Below are 12,652 nucleotides of genomic sequence, written 5' to 3' on the forward strand. Positions count from 1 at the left end.
GAAGATAGTATCTCGGAATACTTCTCTTGTAAACGAAAGGACTCTGGTGAGTAGTGGATCCTGTGAATAAATCATGAGACAAAACTTCCAGTTCAACTCATCCACTTACTGCATCTCTAACTCACAGCACATGGAGACAGAGCTTCCAGTTCATCTCATCCTCTAACTGTAGCTCTAACTCACAGCACATGGAGACAGAGCTTCCAGTTAAACTCATCCTCTTACTGCAGCTCTAACTCACAGCACATGGAGACAGGGTTTCCAGTTAAACTCATCCTCTAACTGTAGCTCTAACTTACAGCACATGGAGACAGAGCTTCCAGTTCAACTCATCCTCTTACTGCAGCTCTAACTCACAGCACATGGAGACAGAGCTTCCAGTTAAACTCATCCTCTAACTTAGCTCTAACTCACAGCACAAGGAGACAGAGCTTCCAGTTCAACTCATCCTCTTACTGCGCTCTAACTCACAGCATATGGAGACAGGGCTTCCAGTTAAACTCATCCTCTAACTATAGCTCAAACTTAGCACAAGGGACAGAGCTTCCAGTTCACTCATCCTCTTACTGCAGCTCTAACTCACAGCATATGGAGACAGGGCTTCCAGTTAAACTCATCCTCTAACTATAGCTCAAACTTACAGCACAAGGAGACAGAGCTTCCAGTTAAACTCATCCCTTCTATAGCTCCCCAACTACAGGACAAGGAGACAGAGCTTCAGTTCAACTCATCCTCTTATTGCAGCTCTAACTCACGCACATGGAGACAAATCATCCAGTTAAACTCATCCTCTTACTGCAGCTCTAACTCACTGCACATCTGAATGTTGTATAATACAAAAATGGTCACAGTTCCGCTCCAAGCCCATTCAGTTTTATTGCACCTGTGTTTCTGTCCAGTTAATCTGTGAACATTATTGCATTAGCATTTTGGTTCATTCTCATATTGGTGTTATTTTCTGATTGAGTTCACCTGTTCTTCTGTGTGTATTAGTTCCTCATGTTTATCTCAGGGTTGTAGAATTATAATTACGCAATAGTTTATATGAACCTCCTGCATTACTGTTGCTTTCCTGTCAACTCTCCTCTGAATTTGATTGGAGGACCCACTGAACTATCACTTTAAAGACATTTATTGTTTTGGCTTGTGCTTCATAAGTTCCTTGCCATTTTTACATTTTGCCTCTCCGTGTTTCTTTTGTGACTGTACAAAGCCCAGCTCTACATATCAAACATGACACCTTGTAATGATATCATACACCAACCTATACCTGAATGTACAATACTATACCCACTATACCTGAAAGTTGCCAGGAGATCGAGCATAATAAAACATTATTGTCAAAATGAACCTGTTGCATTACCTTTGATCACCTGTGAACTGTCCTCTGAAGTTGTCCGGTCGATCCATTGAATGATCACTTTTTCTAGACAGACAGCTGGGTACAGGTGACCCTGCCCTCTCTACCGGCCTGTGAATAAAACATGGAGACAGAGCTTCCAGTTAAGCATCCTCTTACTGCAGCTCTAACTCACAGCACATGAAACAGAGCTTCCAGTTAAACTCATCCTCTTACTGCAGTCTAACTCACAGCACATGGAAACAGAGCTTCCAGTTAAACTCATCCTCTTACTGCAGCTCTAACTCACAGCACACTGACACAGAGCTTCCAGTTAAACTCATCCTCTTACTGCATCTCTAACTCATAGCACATGGAGACAGATCTGCCAGTTAAACTCATTCTCTTAGCAGCTCTAACTCAACAGCACATGTTTTCTTTCTCTCATGGATCAGATCTGTGAGCCTTGTGATGCTTTAATTCAAACTGGCTTTGTTCAGGGTGGTGGTGTCTGCTCTAACTGTGACAACATATGTCATTTCTGTTCAACTGTGGAACAATCTGTTTTTCAAAATGTTTAAATTGAAAAGGCAGCACAGATTGTCTCTTGAACACACAGTTGAGTTAGAAACAAATTTGGAAAATGTAGTTGTAATTTACTCCTGGTTGATGAACCCTGTGAAATATGAAGCGCTCCTGCTTGAGCTGTGTTAACAGCTGGAATATAGGGGCAGAGTGAGGGTGGAGAGAGAGGCAGTTTAACTCTGATACTGCAGGAATGGATCCAGAGTCCGTAAACCTGCAGAAATTCAACAGAAGAAACACCATCCAAACAGTTCTGAGCCGACATGTTACACCCCAACTACACCTGAATGTGTCATAGTACACCCCACCTACACCTGAATGTGTCCTAAGAAACGCCCCTGAACTACGACACCTGAATGTGTCATATACACCCCACCTACACCCAGAATGTGTCTGGAAACCTCACCTACACCTGAATGCGTCATGTTTACCCTACCTAACCCAGCTCACCTGAATGTGCCATACTCACCCACCTGCACCTGAACGTGTCATAGTACACCCAACTCTAAATCCAAATGACACCTGAATGTGCCATAGTACACCCACCTTCACCTGAATGTCACAGTACACCCTATCTTCACCTGAATGTGTCATAGGAAACCACACCTAGACATGAATGTGTCAGTAAATCAATCTACACCTGAATGTGTCAGTACACCCAACGTACACCTGAATGTGTCATAGGAAACCACACCTAGACATGAATGTGTCAGTAAACCAATCTACACCTGAATGTGTCATAGTACCAACCTCAACCCCAATGACACCTGAATGTGTCTAGTACCCCCACCTACACCTGGAATGCATAGTACACTCCAACGACACCTGAATGTCACAGTGCACCCCTACCTTCACCTGGGCGTGTCATAGTAAACCCCGCTCACATGAATGTGTCACAGTACACCCCACCTACACATGAATGTGTCATACTACACCCCACCTATACATAAATGTCTCATAATACACCCACCTACACCAGAATGTGTCATAAGAAACCCTACCTAAACCCCACCTACACCTGAATGTGTTGTGGACATCCCACCTTCACCTGAATGTGTCATAGAACACCAAGCTATACCTGAATGTGTCATAATACACCCACCTACACCTGAATGTGTCATAGGAAACCTCACCTACAACTGAATGCATCATAGTTTACCCAACCTAAAGCCACCTACACCAGAATGTGTCATACTACACCCCACCTGCACCTGAACGTGTCATGCTACAACCCTCCTCCGCCTAGATTTTTCATACTACACCCCTCTTAACCTGAATGTGTCATAGTACACCCCTATACCTGAATGTTATAGGACACCAACCTGAATCCCAATGACACCTGAATGTGCCATAGTTCACCCCACCTTCACCTGGAATGTCAAGCACACCCCACCTTCACCTGAATGTGTCATGGTACACCCCACCTACACCTGAATGTGCCATAGTACACTCCAACGACACCTGAATGTGTCATAGTGCAACAAACTTACACCTGAATGTGTCATAGGAAACCACACCTAGACATGAATGTGTCAGTAAACCAATATACACCTGAATGTGTCATAGTACACGCAACCTCAACCTCAATGACACCTGAATGTGTCATAGTACACACCTACACCTGAATGTCCATACTACCTCACCTACACTCCATGACAACTGAATGTGTAAGTAAACAAATCTACACCTGAATGTGTCATACTACACTCATCTACATCAGTATGTCAAAATACACACAGTCAAAACCTGAAAGTTGCCAGGAGACTGATGTATAATTAAAGAGAAGGGTCAATATTAACTTGATGAATTACCTTTGATCCTTATGAACTCTCTTCTGAAGTTGTACGGCTCCTCCTTGGATTGATCACTCTTCATAGACAGACAGCTGGGTAGAGGTGACCTGCTCTCTCTACCCGGACTCTGTGAAGAAAACATGGAAACAAAACTTCCAGTTAAACTCATCCTCTTACTGCAGCTCAAACTCAAGCACATGGAGACAGCTTCCAGTTAAACTCAACTTCTAACTGTAACTCTAATTCACAGCACATGGACACAGAGCTTCCAGTTAAACTCATCCTCTTACTGCATCTCTAACTCACAGCTCATGGACACAGAGCTTTCAGTTAAACTCATCCTTTACTGCATCTCTAACTCATAGCACATGGGGACAGATCTGCCAGTTAAACTCATTCTCTTACTGCAGCTCTAACTCACGGTACATGTTTTCTTTCTCTCATGGATCAGATCTGTGAGCCTTGTGATGATTTGATTCAAACTGGCTTTGTTCAGGGTGGTGGTGTCTGCTCTAACTGTGACAAACATATGTCATTTCTGTTCAACTGTGGAACAATCTGTTTTTTAAAATGTTTCATTTGAAAAGGCAGCACAGTTGTCTCTTGAACACACAGCTGAGTTAGAAACAAATTTGGAAAATGTAGTTGTAATTTACTCCTGGTTGATGAACCCCTGTGAAATATGAAGCCGCTCCTGTTTGGGCTGTGTTAACAGCTGGAATATAGGGGCAAAGTGAGGTGGAGAGAAGGCAGTTTACTCCTGATACTGCAGGGAATGGATCCAGAGTCACTTATAACTGCAGAAATTCAACAAGAAGAAACACCATCTAAAACACCTGAGCCAACATGTTACACCCCAACTACACCTGAATGTGCATAATACACCCCACCTACACCAGAATGTGTCATGGAAACCTCACCTACACCTGAATGCGCATAGGTTACTTACCTAAACCCCAGCTACACCTGAATGTGTCATACTACACCCACCTGCACCTGAATGTGTCATAGAAACCTCACCTAAACCCCACCTACACCTGAATGTGTATAGAAACCCCCTACACCTGATGTGTCATAATACACCCCACCTACACCTGAATGTGCCATAGTACCTCCAAAGACACTGAATGTGTCATAGTACCAACGACACCTGAATGTGTCATAGTACACGCACTTAACCCATGACACCTGGATGTGTCATAGTACATAACGTACACCTGAATGTGTCATGGGACGAATTCAACCCAATGACACCTGGGATGTGTCATAGTAACCCACCTACACCTGGAAAGTGTCATACACACCCCACTTACACCAGAATGTGTCCTAAGAAACCCCCTAAATACACCGACACCTGAATGTGTACAATACACCCACCTACACCAGAATGTGTCATAGAAACCTCACCTACACCTGAATGAGTCATAGTTTACCCTACCTAAACCCAGCTACACCTGAATGTCATAGTACCTCCACCTGCACATGAACGTGTCATAGTACACCAACCTAAATCCAAATGACACCTGAATGTGCCATAGTACACCCTACTTTCACCTGAACGTGTCATAGTACCCAGCTACACATGAATGTGTCACAGTACACCCCACCTACACATGAATGTGTCATACTACACCCCACGTACACCTGAATGTCTCATAATACACCCCACCTACACCAGAATGTGTCATAAGAAACCCCCTAAACCCCACCTACACCTGAATGTGTCATAGGACATCCACCTTCACCTGAATGTGTCATAGTACACCAAGCTATATCTGAATGTGTCATAACACACCCCACCTACACCTGAATGTGTCATAATACACCCCAGCTACACCTGAATGTGTCATAGGAAACCTCACCTACAACTGATGCATCATAGTTTACCCAACCTAAACCCCACCTCCACCTGAATGCATCATAGTTTACCCCACTACACCCCACCTACACCTGACTGTGTCCTACTACACCCCACCTGCACCTGAACATGTCATGCTACACCCTCCTCCACCTAGATTTTCATACTACACCCCCTCTTAACCTGAATCCCAATGACACCTGAATGTGCACTAGTACGCCCCACCTTCACCTAAATGTGTCATGAGTACACCCCACCTACACCTGAATGTGCCAAGGTACACCCCACCACACCTGAATGTGCCATAGTACACCCCATCTACACCTGAATGTGCCATAGTACACTCCACCTACACATGAATGTGTCATAGATACCCCACCTACACCTGAATGTGTCATGAGAAACCACACCTAGACATGAATGTGTCAGTAAACCAATCTACACCTGAATGTGTCATAGCACACTTATCTACACGTATATGTCAAAATACACTCCAGTCTAAACCTGAAAGTTAGGAGACTGATGTATAATTAAACAGAAGGGGTCAGTATTAACTTGATGAATTACCTTTGATCACCTGTAATCTCTCCTCTGAAGTTGTACGCTCCTCCTTTGATTGATCACTCTTCATAGAAAGACAGCTGGGTAGAGGTGACCCTGCCTCTCTACCGGACTCTGTAAGAAAACAGAGCTTCCAGTTAAACTCATCCTCTAACTGCAGCTCTAACTCACAGCACATGGAAACAGAGCTTCCAGATAAACTCATCCTCTTACAGCAGCTCTAACTCACAGCACATGGAGACAGAGCTTCCAGTTAAACTCATCCTCTAACTGCAGCTCTAACTCACAGTACATATTCTCTGATTCATGGATTTATACCTCTTTCTCACAGGGCTGTGGGTTCCATCCGGTCTCTGGTTCTTGGAAACTCATTTTACAAACAGTGTCCCCTATCGTAGAGACTGGAACTCATCCGATCAGATTCTGCTCCAAGTTAGTTCTGACCCAAATATGTGAACCTGTGAATACACAAAAGAACAACACACTGAACACACACAGACACACATTCACCAAATATTACCAGGTAGACAGGAGCAAATCTTGAATTTAATTGGGCCCTAAACATGTGCTATATTATCACCTACAAATTGTTCTACACCCATATAACAATGAACAATAATATAAAATATTATTCTGTCCTTGAAAAGTTAGTACAGGTTTCTGAGTGCATTTTAGTGGGAATTGTTTACTAGGTGACCAAGAAACGTGTCTGTCTGTATAAATGTAACAGCTGCTACAGTTATGCCACCTCTGAGTTGCTTTAACAAACAACATGCTTTTAAAGAGATATAAGAGAAAACAATAAAGCTGGTACCCTGGGAGGTCAGGGTGAGTGCTTCAGATTAGGAGATTAGGACACTAAATGGTGCTGAAAACCATCTACATGTAATTTCCTTTTGGGAGACCTTAGAATTTTAAATGGTGTTAAATATTTGTTAAAGAAATTAATTGTAGCCATCAACGTGTTTGATTTTTTAAGTTAGTTCAGGGTTTAATGTTAAATGTGTTCAGATAGTTTGCTTGCTGCATTGACATAGCATCATCTTTACGCTCAAGTGATTAACAGAACAATGGAACAAAAACAGTAACTTGGTCACAGGCAGTTATAATTATAATAGTAGGCTATTTGCTTTGAAAAAGCTTACCTACGTGTTAAGAAACAAACAAAACATCTTTTCTCATCGATTTAGAAATAACTACAACTCTTCATGATAAACAACAAAAGGTGCTTGTGCATCCGTGTTTGCACACAGTCTTGTTTTCATAAATAAAGCCCCATGCTTCATAATCTGAGGATGTGCCTGGTCTGACGTTACCATTGGAAAATGTGTGTCCTGATTAACATAACACATGCAGGAAAATCCTCCATACGCACTATAGGGCTTTACTGTTACAATTACTCTGCACCTCTCTTATACAATTATACCAACTAGGTCGTATGAATAACTTCAGACTTGTACTTTCGTTACATTACATTACATTACATTACAGGCATTTAGCAGACGCTCTTATCCAGAGCGACTTACACAACTATACATAGCATTTTTTTTTACATTGTATCCATTTATACAGCTGGATGTATACTGAAGCAATGCAGGTTAAGTACCTTGCTCAAGGGTACAAGGCAGTGTCCTACCCGGGAATCGAACCTATGACCTTTCGATTACAAGCCGAGTTTAAATTCTATCCAACTCTGTAAAGTTATGAATGCAACAGAAAGGGGTAATGACTATTTACATGTCAATGCTGTTTAAAACTTCATAGTGCTAGGCTAAATATTTTGAGAGTAAAGGGAGCAAAATCCAAGAACTGTTCTACCGACTCTCCCTACTGTAGGTCTACTGAGTGGATTCTCTCGAAATTGCATGAGAAGACCAGCGCTTGGCAAAAATTTGGGAAAGTTCAATGTGCTCTCAAAAAGTCCTTAGATTTGCCCTAGGCTCTTTTTTAAAATGTCGTCGCTAACGGTACGCTAAAATGCAGCCTACTAATCAACAACAGGGCCTGTGACGTCGTAACGAGGTAAAGTGGTCATGAAAATATGTAATGTAATGTAATGAAATATAAAAATACTTACAATTTTTAAAATAACTTTTCGGCCCAAATGGGAAATTTGGATTCATTATTAGCTCTTTGTTTATTGGCTACGCCTCAAAACGTAATTGTATTGCCAGTGCTTGGTTTTACTGAATTACGGGTGTTAATGCGATTATACTTGCAGATTCCCATTCCTTCCCTCACCCTTTACCTTTACGTTCTCTTACCTGAATTCCCTGCACAACAGCCTTTTTGCTGCATTCATTTGTTCAATTTAATTCTTCGTTTCCACGGTCTTCTTTCTGCTGCGTCTTTGAAATTCTGTGTGAGTTAACTTTCAGTTTCGCTTTTCGCTTTTCCCTGTTTACTGACTTAATGAACTTTAAACGGGCGGTTTATTTCTTTTATTTATTACTTTTTATTACATGCAGCCGTTATTGTATTTAATTGGTAATTAAATTCAATACCATTTTCATCCATGTAGATCTTTGCCAATTTTAAACAACGCATACATATACGAAGCATATTCAACAACTCCAGAATTCTATTAATGGACTTAAAGTACTCTAACATAATGGTGCTATCTGTAGGATAAACGCACAAATAAGCCTTTTGATTGTAACAAATGTCCGTGAAACTATAAGAACATTTCTTATTTCAAGATGCATAATATGAACATAGACAGCAAATTAAAAAATAAAAAAGTAAACCATCTCAAATTTCATCAGTCTCCCTGCCACAGTCACTGATTAAATATATTATGTAATATATGTTTTGTATATATTATAAGTGTTCTTTATTAGTTTACGTGCAATGTTTGTATTTTGTCTGTACATTTTTTTAAATGCCTTCCCAATCAACTGTTTCTCATTTTTAGTTTATTTTTTAATGTTATTTTCATTTATATGTTTCTCATCATATCTACTTGTTTGTGGACTATTTAAATAAAAAATACAAATAAACAAACAAGAGCTGACTTACCATGGCACCTGCTCTTACCAGATTCACATCCTAGCTATCCAAAAGAGCCACAAGTCATTTTATTTTATTTCATTGGCATTTCAGGGCTGAAATATGAGCTCTGTGGCTGTGCAGGGTGATATTCACTCTTTCCTAAACTGGATTTTTTTGATATTTTAATACTCTGGTATGTTTATACCATGGCGGAAATATCTTAACTATTATTGAAAAGCATGTTCAGTTCTTTTGTGCAGAGTGACCGCACATGACCATTGTAACTCTCACAATTATAATATAGAGCTTATTTTCATATACACAACGATTTCTAGATGATCTTATTCAAATTCTTCTCACATGTAGAAAGTCATCAGCAGACTTGAATGATCCACTGATCCTGAGGAAAATGAAACTCCACAACAAGTCAATAATAATACCTCTACGTGTGAAGGGGTCTTCCAGTGTGTATAATGTTCTTTAAATGTTTTCAGAAATTGCATTGTACTTTCTAAAATGGCCTTAATCATGCACTTAAACTAGTTTTTATACATAAACACTTATGTGACCTTTGTGAAAAAATGACTTGAACATGACAAATACAGTGGATTTCATATACAGTACGCCATCTCTGCTGAACCTGACTTGATTTTATTGTCCCCGTAGAGAATGTGGTTTGCAGCACTGTGTTATGTTAAAGGCCATTACAGACGAACAATAGAAAGTTTGAACAGATACGGATACAGATACTGATAATGATGTCTCTACACACCCCTATTTCTACCAACAAAATTATCTCTATCTGTATTCGGATAGAAGACAGGAAGTGGGCATGGTTTTTACAGGAAGTCACGTTAAATCGGGCAAACGTTGTATTTTCTAAACTAATATTCATTGGCAATGCAGTTTTGTGCCTTCAAGCATAAAATTGATTCAATATTGGATATAAATAATTTGACATATATTTCCACATCCTCATGCTGTACTTTTCATCTCTCTCCTTTTTCATTTTTATTTTATTTTAAACTAAACTAAATTTTATGAACTGTCTGAACCCCCACCCCCCTTTAACTGGGGGACATTGAACAATCAGAAACTGAAAAAATGTTTTATAAATCGAAAGATTCTGTTTTGCATTGGAAAAAGAAACTATTTACAGTAAAGATATGGGAAAATGTCCTTCAGTTGAAGGGAATAATCTTAAATTCAATGATGCTGCGTTCGCATTTCATGATGTGTTAATGGACGGAGTGTAGCACAGTGGGTAAGGAACTGGGTTTGTAACCGAAAGGTCTCAGGTTAGAATCCGAAGGACACTGCGTTGTACCCTTGAGCAAGGCTTAACCTGCATTGCTTAGTATATATCCAGCTGTATAAATGGATACAATGTAAAATGCTGTGTAAAAGTTGTTAGTCGCTCTGGATAAGAGCGTCTGTAATCTTGTAATGTAAAATGTAATGTTATTTCAGTTCGCTAGGAAATGTAATTATACTTTACAATAGTAATTACATAACAGTAATACATGAACTTTCTTTGCCTGTTTTATTTTTTATTTTTCCCCTACTGAACTAAGTTTGGATAGAATGCAAACCATCAGATGTCCTGGTGGCAACTGTTAGCTACCATGAAAATCTGGACTAGATTTTAAATGGAGAAAATTAACACAACAGCTAAAACTACAGGTTCTGAGCTTCATTTTTATATATAGGTTGCGGGGTTTTGAAAGAAATCCAGCTGCCACACCAGGCTTTTTGTTCTTGCTTGCTCCGCACCTGACGTCTCCTCGATGCAGAGTTTCCCTGAGTGATAGCCGGAATGGTCGATTTCATCCGCTGCCTGCTGTGCGCTCGCCTCGGTGAGGCGACTACAGAATATAGCGATCACTTTTCAAATGTGTAGTAAATGAAACGACTAGTTAGTGAAAGCAAAGTCCTATGTTGCAAACAGATTTGGCATTTTTATCTTGTGGCCATCCACGATGATATGAATCGATTTGAAGAAACATAATGTCATGGTTCTGTGGTTTGTCTGTGTTTCCTCTTTTGGCCGCCAGATGGCGGTACTTCAGTTTTAGTTCCGTCCTTTTACCCCGTTTAATTGTATTATTGTTTTCAATTATTCTATATTGTTTTTGGGTTGTCTCGTTTTCCTTCTCTCTCTGTGGCCTGATTGTTCATTGTGCCCTCCTGTGTCTCGTCAGTGTCGTGTCTTTTAAGTTCCCTTCTTCCATGACTCAGGTGCTGGATCCTTTTGTGTGTGCTTTTAGGAGTGTGTTTGGTTTTGCTCCTTTGTGTTCTTGTGACTCAGGGTTTTCTTACCCTGCCTGTTTTCTGGTTTGCATTGTTTTGGTTTTTCGGGATTTTCTTTGTTTCTCGTTTTACAAACTTGCTTTGTCCTTTGAAACTTGAAACCCCTGCGTGGCCTTGTTTTGTATCTCCATGGTTTTGTTCTATTAAGTAAGTTCTCTGTTTTGATTCACCCTTTTGGGTTTTGAGTTTTATTCTCCTGTGGGTCCACTCCCTCACCTCACCTGACCATAATAGCTGATGCACAGAACTTATTTATTAAACGTATTGCAGCGCAGTGGCTCAAAGTTTGTTGGTGTGTGTGCCGGAGATCCACATACAGCTAGCAGCCGTCGTAAACCCCCTCCCCCTCTCGCCTCTCTCTCTCTGCCCTGTAACGTTAGATAGCCCCTTTTCCACTGCAGGGCCGACGGTTCTGAGCACAGAGAGGAACGGTTCAATGGTGTTTCCACCTGGAAACGGTTTGGCCCGAACGATTACCGTGCCCAGCACGATATTTTCGGCACAGTTAGACAACCATGCTCAGTGCAGCAGAACCGTTCGGTGGGCAGGCTTAATGACGTATTCACTGATTGGTTTCACGTTACGTCAGTTTTGTGACTGGGCATACGGTCTCTTCACATCCTTTTCCGTAAGCTAGGTCAGTGGAGAAGCTAATATAAATAAAATGCCAATCAAAATCGTATTCAGTCATAGCAACAAGATAAACCCGACAATAGCCATAAGATATGCGAGTGAAAACGCTGCTCACTTAATAACGAAATAACGGGACAATTTTAAAAATGATACCATGTCATTCTACAGTCAATATCTGGGACTAAATAATAAATAAATAGGCTACATAACCTTACTATTGGTTTACGCGTAGAGATGTCACTTTTGAGACTGAGTGGTCATATACTGTCCTTGGACAATCCGTTTATGAAATATATTTCGTGCATTTTGATGCCTGGGTACATTCAAAATAGCTGTGCATAATACCACACGTATCGTTTACGGGTTGTTGCCATTTTTAGTACAGTCTGGCTTGATTGACAATTCATTTATTCAGTAGGTGAGATAAGCTTTCTAACGATGTATAACATGTCTGATTTTGCTTATGGAATAGCATTTTATAGGTCAACGTAACCAAATATTTCTTATCATTGCATTAACCTCACTTACGCATGCACCTAACGAAACGTTGTTAACGATTTTTCGTAATTTCTTGGAAAATAC

This window comes from Anguilla rostrata, unplaced genomic scaffold (genome assembly GCF_018555375.3).
Source record: "Anguilla rostrata isolate EN2019 unplaced genomic scaffold, ASM1855537v3 scaf0962, whole genome shotgun sequence".
NCBI classification, from domain to species: domain Eukaryota; kingdom Metazoa; phylum Chordata; class Actinopteri; order Anguilliformes; family Anguillidae; genus Anguilla; species Anguilla rostrata.